The 7,340-nt window shown below is 40.8% G+C and overlaps 1 protein-coding gene across 1 annotated transcript in view; it reads right to left on the reverse strand.

Annotated features, from left to right (window-relative positions):
- Positions 1-6,505, reverse strand: part of HECA (hdc homolog, cell cycle regulator) — a 42,133-nt gene extending 35,628 nt beyond the window's left edge. The window contains exons 1-3 of the mRNA XM_015572078.1: positions 6,491-6,505; positions 2,743-2,835; positions 680-789 (exon numbers count right to left, since the gene is read on the reverse strand). The gene's annotated coding sequence lies outside the window, so the exon portion shown is untranslated. The remainder of the gene's footprint in view (positions 1-679; positions 790-2,742; positions 2,836-6,490) is intronic.
- Positions 6,506-7,340: the final 835 nt, after the last annotated feature.

Raw genomic sequence — 7,340 nt, forward strand, 5'->3', positions numbered from 1 at the left:
ATTAACGGTCATAAGTTCTAGTCAGTATTTTACGGAAGAGCCACACTCAAGGGGCCAAAGAGCCGCATGTGGCTCGCGAGCCGCAGTTTGCCAACCACTGTCTGAGCCGATGTGGAAACCTCTTTACCAGCCCCTGTTTGAATATTTATGGTGAAAGCTGTCTCCGTGTCATTCCTTCTTCGCCGACTCCGTCCACACCTTTGGGGACCCCTGGACCTGCTGGGGTTGGACCCCAGCCATCGTGGCTCCGGTGTTTCCATACATGTCTCTATCCCAGCTTCACCGAGAGCCTGTAGGGGGTGCAGATTCTGATACTCATAGGTACAACCCAACATTATACTTCCAGTCGCAGAAGATAGTAAGCACATAATAAATGTTTAGTAATGGATGAGTGTACAGATGAACAAAACAATGAAAAAGCAAACAAATGAACAAGTAAATTAGTGAATGAATTATTCTGTTGTCTGGAGAAGAGAGGGTATTATTAAACTCTGGCTGGTCCCTAAAGAACACTCTGAGCTCCTGAACTCCTTTCAGCTACTTTTCAACTCCACATGCTCATTTCTCTTCTCCACATCTTCACACTGAATTCCACCCCCACATTTAATCCAGTATTTTACCACCTCAGAAGATCCTGCACTTTATTTCATAGCTGCCCTTGTGCAGTACATGTAATTACCTACTTGCACTTGTTTCTATAAAGGCTCCCATCGATGCCAAAAACCTCGGGCCCAGTTCTGTTGTCCTTGTAATCCCACAGCCTAACACGTGACTGACAAATAGCAGGCACTCCACACATACAAGATGGATAAGTGACTGAATGAAGAAATGAAGATGTAGCCATTTTCACACTTTGCTTTTTACTTTTTCTTTTCTTTTTTAACTAAATAATCTGATTTTTCCAGGTAAACTATGATCAGAGAAAGATAGTGAGGAAAGAACAGATCAGTTATAGTTAAATCAGTACTTCAATAAAAACCTGTAAATACCAGTCTTTTTCTCTTATAATAGTCACAGATCCTTCACCACCACCTTATTGTCTCAGTGTCGGTTCTCAAGAGCATAACAGCTTAAGAGCTTTCGTTATTGAATAAGGTTGGAAAAAATCATAAAATTTATAAAGCTATTGTTGACAGTAACCGTATCTTCCAGGCCCTGTGCCAAGATTTTTCACATATATTTTTCTTAATCTTCGAAAACACTCCAAAGGGCTGCATTTAGAAAATGGAAACCAAAAAAATATTAAGTAACTTGCCCCAAACTAACACTGCTAGTTAAGTTGTAGCCCTTATAAATGAGGTTTACACTCAGGTCAGCTCAAGACACATGCTTTTTGACTAAAACTTTAAAAATGCTCAGCCTTCCTTCTTATGATTAGAATGGTACAAACAGGATTTCAAAGCCTATGCTTCTATCTTCACTAACTAAGACCACCTTCTAAAATATCACTCAGCATTATTAAATATTCTATTGAATCTGTTAACCACCAAATCACTAAAGAGCACATAAGTCCCCAGTAGAAATCCATAAAGGCTTGGAAAGTCCCCCTCAGTGTGGCAGCATCTGCTCCAGGCTGTCAGTCCAATGAGGCCCGCCTATTGCTAAGATATTTGGGGGTACTAGCAATTCTCCAGCATGCCTTTAAAAGAGTAAGAACCAGGGATTAGCGAGGCCGTGAGCCAAGGGCATTCTGACCACAGCAGGGTCAAACTGGTACAACCTTTCTATAGGGCAATCTGTCAGCATGTATTAAAAGTCATAATAATATGCATATCCTGTGACATAGCAAGTCCACAGGTAAGAATTTATCCTAAGAAAGTAATTGGATAATGCCTAGAGATCAAACAATAGCAGAACCTAAAGATCAAACAATAGCAAAATGATCAAATGCAGACATATGATGGCACATTATGCATGTACGTTGGTTGTAGGCTCCATCGGGGTGAGTGCAACCAATGTGAGTGCTTCTCTCACATCGATGTTTCTCTCTTTGTGTCTCTCCCCCTCCCTTCACTCACTCTAAAAATCAATGAAAAAATATCCTCAGGTGAGGATTAACAAGAAAAAAAAGTGGTGACACACCAGTAAATTTCTGGCTCTGCTAAAATGCCCACAAAATATTGTATGTATAAAAAGCAGATTACCCTATATAATAAAAGCCCAGTGACCGAATAGCAGAATGACCAGAACAACTGGTTGACCAGTCACTATGACACACACTGACCACCAGGGGGCAGACACTCAATGTAGGAGCTACCCCCTGGTGATTAGTGCACTCCCACAGTGGGAGCACCGCTCAGCTGACCGGGATGAGCGGCTGCTCCTCTGTGGGCTGATCCCCTCAGGCCACGCCCCCCACCAGTGCAGGAATCTGTGCACCAGGCCTCTAGTAAAATTGTCTGTAAGAACAAAAATTTTAAGACTACAAGAATATATATCAAAACGTTAACAATGATGATCTAACTGGTGGGATTGTATGTTTGACTAGAAAGTAAAAAAGAACTTTGCCTATCCCCTTTATTTTTTTTTAATTTTCTTCCATAATGCCCATTTTATGACTGGTAAAATAATGAAATGACAAAATATCTTTAATTGAATCAATCCCTTAAAAATATTAAAGAGCTGGTGATCAAAATCAATCAGGACAGTTTTTTTCCCCTAAAATTTCCCTTTCGGTACCTTCAAGTTCTTTAAATTGCTTAGAGGAGGATTAAGCTGCAGAGAGTTCCCAGTTTTATCTACTGTTTTCAGGTTTTTTTTACAGATGATATATATTCTTGGACTTGAAGGAAAGCTAACATCAAAGGTTTAGTTTCTAGAATTTAAGCTCAAGTCCTGCAACAAGTAAAGAGAAAAAGAGTAAGGGCTGTGAATAAAACACCATTAGCAGAGCACAGAATAGTTCTTACTATAATAAACAAAGTGCTCAAGATGAATCTTTGATGAATTAGGCAATATTTTCTACCAATGCCCATTACAAAGTTGGATTTCAAAGACAAGCTCAAAAGTAGCAGATATTTTCAAGATCCAACAAAAGTAATTTCTAGATAAGGCAAGAAAATGTCTTCCAAGACCACAATGGTGGTCTATATACTTTATACCCTCAATAAATATTCCTTGATTAGAAAATAAACAGTACTCTTCATTTTCCTTTCAACAGATATAAGTCTAAGTCGGCCAATATATATATATAAGGAAGGCCTACTCTTGTACAAATTTCGTGCATCGGGCCTCTAAATCCCATATATATATATGTGTGCATATATATGTGTATATATATATATACACACATATATATGTGTATATATATATATATATTGCCTATAAGGAACAGGTGGTGCTCTAAAAAGCTATTTGTAAACAGATATATGGAATTCAGAACACATATTCCCATCAAAACAATGTTATGATGGTTGCTAACTCCCAACCTGGCCCATGAAGCCTACACCTGTGTTTCAGGTGAATGGCGCTAAGTGAGGAGCCCATAATGCTAGGGGAGTAAGAGAGGCTCTCCTTCACTTGGAACCAAAGGCTCTCAATTCAGTCCCTCTCCACAGAGACTCTCCAGCTAAGAGACCTTCCGTCAGACCCTCTTCCCTGGGGCGGCCCAGGTCCGAATAAGCAGTCAGTAGGGGAGGGAAGGTTTAAAGGCCCTGCCCCCACGCCTCCAGGTTAGATAACTCTGCAGGGCCATCCCAGCTCCAGAGCTCCATTATCACTGCATCACAGTTCAACTCCTCCCCCTGCCCTGCTCCCCTCACGCTGCCACTAGTAATGATGCCAAGAGCAGCCACAGTAAACTACATGTCAATCTCCATCTCAGAGACTATTTCCAGGACCTAAGACAAACAGCTAACATTTAGTAAGCTCACTTTATAACTCAGACACTGTTTATAGACATACATATTTACATATAAGTATGTACTATGTATTACGTACATAATAGGTAAATAGAGAGAGATATCTTACTGGATAAGTATGGGTAGGCACTATAACCCCAGCTTAAATATGCAGAAACGGAGGCTCACAGAAGTCAAATGACTTATTCTAGTCCACGTGGGAAGTAATTTGAGGAGCCTGGATGTGAATCTAGGTCTACCCAATGCAAAGCCAATCACTATATTATAAACTAATTCCATTTCCTAGAAAGAGTTGTTAAATGAGTTGAGGCAGACTCAGCAGGCCAGGGGTTATGGTGGCAGGCTGGAGTGAGTGGTAAACCATGGCCATTCAGAAAACAGAAACTTCCAAAAGGATTTGGGATCCAGGCCCACTGAAAATGGGATACTATGATCAAGGGTTCATATATTTTTAGGCCTGAAGCAAAAAAATGGAGGTCTAATGGAACCAGAATTCCAGAATGAAACTGCATAGTCATAATCAACTGTGTGAATACTACATCCTAAAAATGATGACTGGCAAATCTTGTCCACCTGCAATCAAAGTATGTGCAGACAGATGTTTACTATGTAGGAGGAGGATAGTGCTTTTACTATAATCCCTGCCAAAAGCTTCATAAACATAAATAAACAGTATCTAAAAATGTACTAACAGCCCTGGCCTATGTAGCTCAGTTGGTTGAAGTGTTGCCCAGTACACCAAAGGGTTGTGGGTTCAATTTCCTGTTTGGGCACCTACCCAGGTTGTGGGCTCTATCCCCAGTTGGGGTGCGTATGGAAGGCAACTGATGTTTCTCTCTCATATTGATGTTCTCTCTTTTTCTCCCTCTGAAATCAATGAAAACATATCCTCCCGTGAGGATTAAAATAAATATACAAATGTATTAATAAATTTCTTACTGGGATACAAAGTCCTTACTATTAATATTCAACTTATCCAAGATGGAAAATTGGTTCAACTTCTTCAACTACAACCAGACCAAACTTCCCTAAGCTTTCCCTAGCTAATAATCTGCTTTTCTAGGATACGTAGTTATTTATACCTACTGACAAAGAGTGAGTAACTAATAACTAATATTACCCTGCCCTGGCGGCCACACTGCCCAAGAAGACATGAAACCATTCTATAAACTCTAAGCAACTACAAATAAATATTAACTTCTAGTGAAATCAATAAGTTTGCATGCTTGCAAAGCAGATCACAACTGACTCAAACAGTGAGAACAAACCTTCTAAAGTTTAATAGAATGTAGATTTACTACATTCTTGGAAGAATTGTTTGATTTGTAATATTCATAACCACAAAATCTAATATCAATCACAGTTAAGTAAAAAAATTTGAAATATACTTAGAAATTCCATAATAGTTCCATTAGCCCGGCTGGTATTGCTCAGTGGTTGAGCATCAACCTATGAACCAGGAGGTCATGGTCCAATTCCTGGTCAGGGCACAGGCCCAGGTTGCCAGCTTGATCCCAGTAGGGGAGCATGCAGGAGGCAGCCGATCAATGATTCTTGATCTCTTCCTTCCTCTCTGAAATCAATAAAAATATATCTTTTAAAAAATAGTCCCATTAATATCATTTTAAAAATCAAAATAATTGGGCCTTATCAGTTGATTTTGAGAGTTGGCACATACCTTTTGCCCCTTCCTTTAAAAATCCACAATGCTACTTCTCCCACCCCTACGTTGTAATGCACAGCTTTAAATGGTAAAATGAAAAGCATCTGTAATTTCCTTATTTACCCATTTTGCACACAGGAGGTCTCAGCATCCAAGGTCAGTTATTATCAACTGCAGTAAGAGTTCTTCGAATGAAGGTGGATCATTCACTGAGATCTCACACCAGGTCAGCACCAAGAATTGGGATCATAACTTTCAGCTTACAGTTCTAACACAAGTTAAGTTTGTAGCTTCTCTAACCCTGACTGTGGCAATGTTTAGCCCATTTCTTCCCTTTTCCCCCTACTCAATTAATAAAACAAGTTCCAAATCAGAAATACGTAACTTCACATAGATATATATATACACAGAACTGCTAAATATACCTGCTTCGGCCATTTCAGAGGAGAGTTAATAGGGACATTGTTTACAAATGAGGAGATACCACCAGCCTAAAAACAAAATTTCCCCACACCACCACAAAGTGGTCTAATCTTTTGGACAAAAAAGAAAAGGAAATAGCTAATTTGAAGCTTCCAAAAAGACAAAAACAGCAGGGCAAGCCACAACCACCCCCAGAACAGGAATACAAGCTCCATGAGGACCATGCCCTCTCCCTCGATTACCACTATCCCCTTGAATACTTAACCTGGTACTTGTCACGGCAAGGGCTTACTATTTTTTGAATGAATGAATGACTGCGACCATTGTTTATCACTTACTTTTCTTGAAAAACTTTACTAAAGCTCTTACCAAGTAACAAGCCTTTAAAACGACCAGAACTAGGGGTGGGGGGTGGGGGGGAAAGGACACTTTGAGCCTCACAATAAGCCTCTGAGGGGGACAATATAATCAGTATATTTCTCTCTCTCTCTCTCTTTTTTTTTAAATTTTACAGGCAAGGAAATTGAGGTTCAGAAAGACTGACCTTCCCAAGATGACAAAGTTCTAAATGCAAAAAGCTGAGCCAGGAGTCTGTCTTCCTCCCCCTCTGTTACATCAAAACCAAAATGAAGTTTAGAGCCAGGAAAACAACAGGACACGGAGAAGACAGTCTGGCCAAACGCTGTAGTACCTAAACATTCACATATGCGGTCCATTTGGGAAACTCCCTATGCCCACATTGCAGAAGCACAGCCAGTGAGGCCTACTGTTCTGTTTCTAACCCGCAACACTTCACTGAGGGTTCCTTCTAAGTGCAGATGCCCCGTTTAAAAAAGCGACTGGTGTACATAAAGAATGGATTCAAGAGCTGAAAGCTCCGAGGTAAAAGCCAGAAATAAAGATCTTAATCTTCTTCCATTACAAGCTACCTGTATTCCCTTCCCGGAAAATCTGGCTGACCACAACAGGCACGCAAAGGAACTGTCCAAGTAAGTGAAGTGCTCGCACCCTCCTGCAAAGCCTAGTCCCTGTCGTGACATCAGCAACCCTGCCACATCTTCGCTGTTCTGTGTGTGCCCCTCCAAAGGTGCACTCCTACCTAGGAGTAACAGACTTTCTTCTAAAAACGTGAAGCAGAATTGAATAGTGGATTTTTTTTTTTTAACTCCGGGCTGAGAACGGAAGTCAAGTTCAGATTCTCTTCCTTCCTCGAGCGAGCAACAGGATTAAAGAGCGACACACACACACACACACACACACACACACACACACACACGCATGCACGCTCGCCCTACAGTAAAAATGTCTCTGTGGCCGCTTCACCTGTGGCCATGGACTCAGCCAGCCCGGATTTGCTGGGCTTTCAGGCTCTTCCCTCGGGCGGGGGGTGAGGG

This window comes from Myotis davidii, unplaced genomic scaffold, assembly GCF_000327345.1.
Source record: "Myotis davidii unplaced genomic scaffold, ASM32734v1 scaffold266, whole genome shotgun sequence".
Taxonomy (NCBI): Eukaryota; Metazoa; Chordata; class Mammalia; order Chiroptera; family Vespertilionidae; genus Myotis; species Myotis davidii.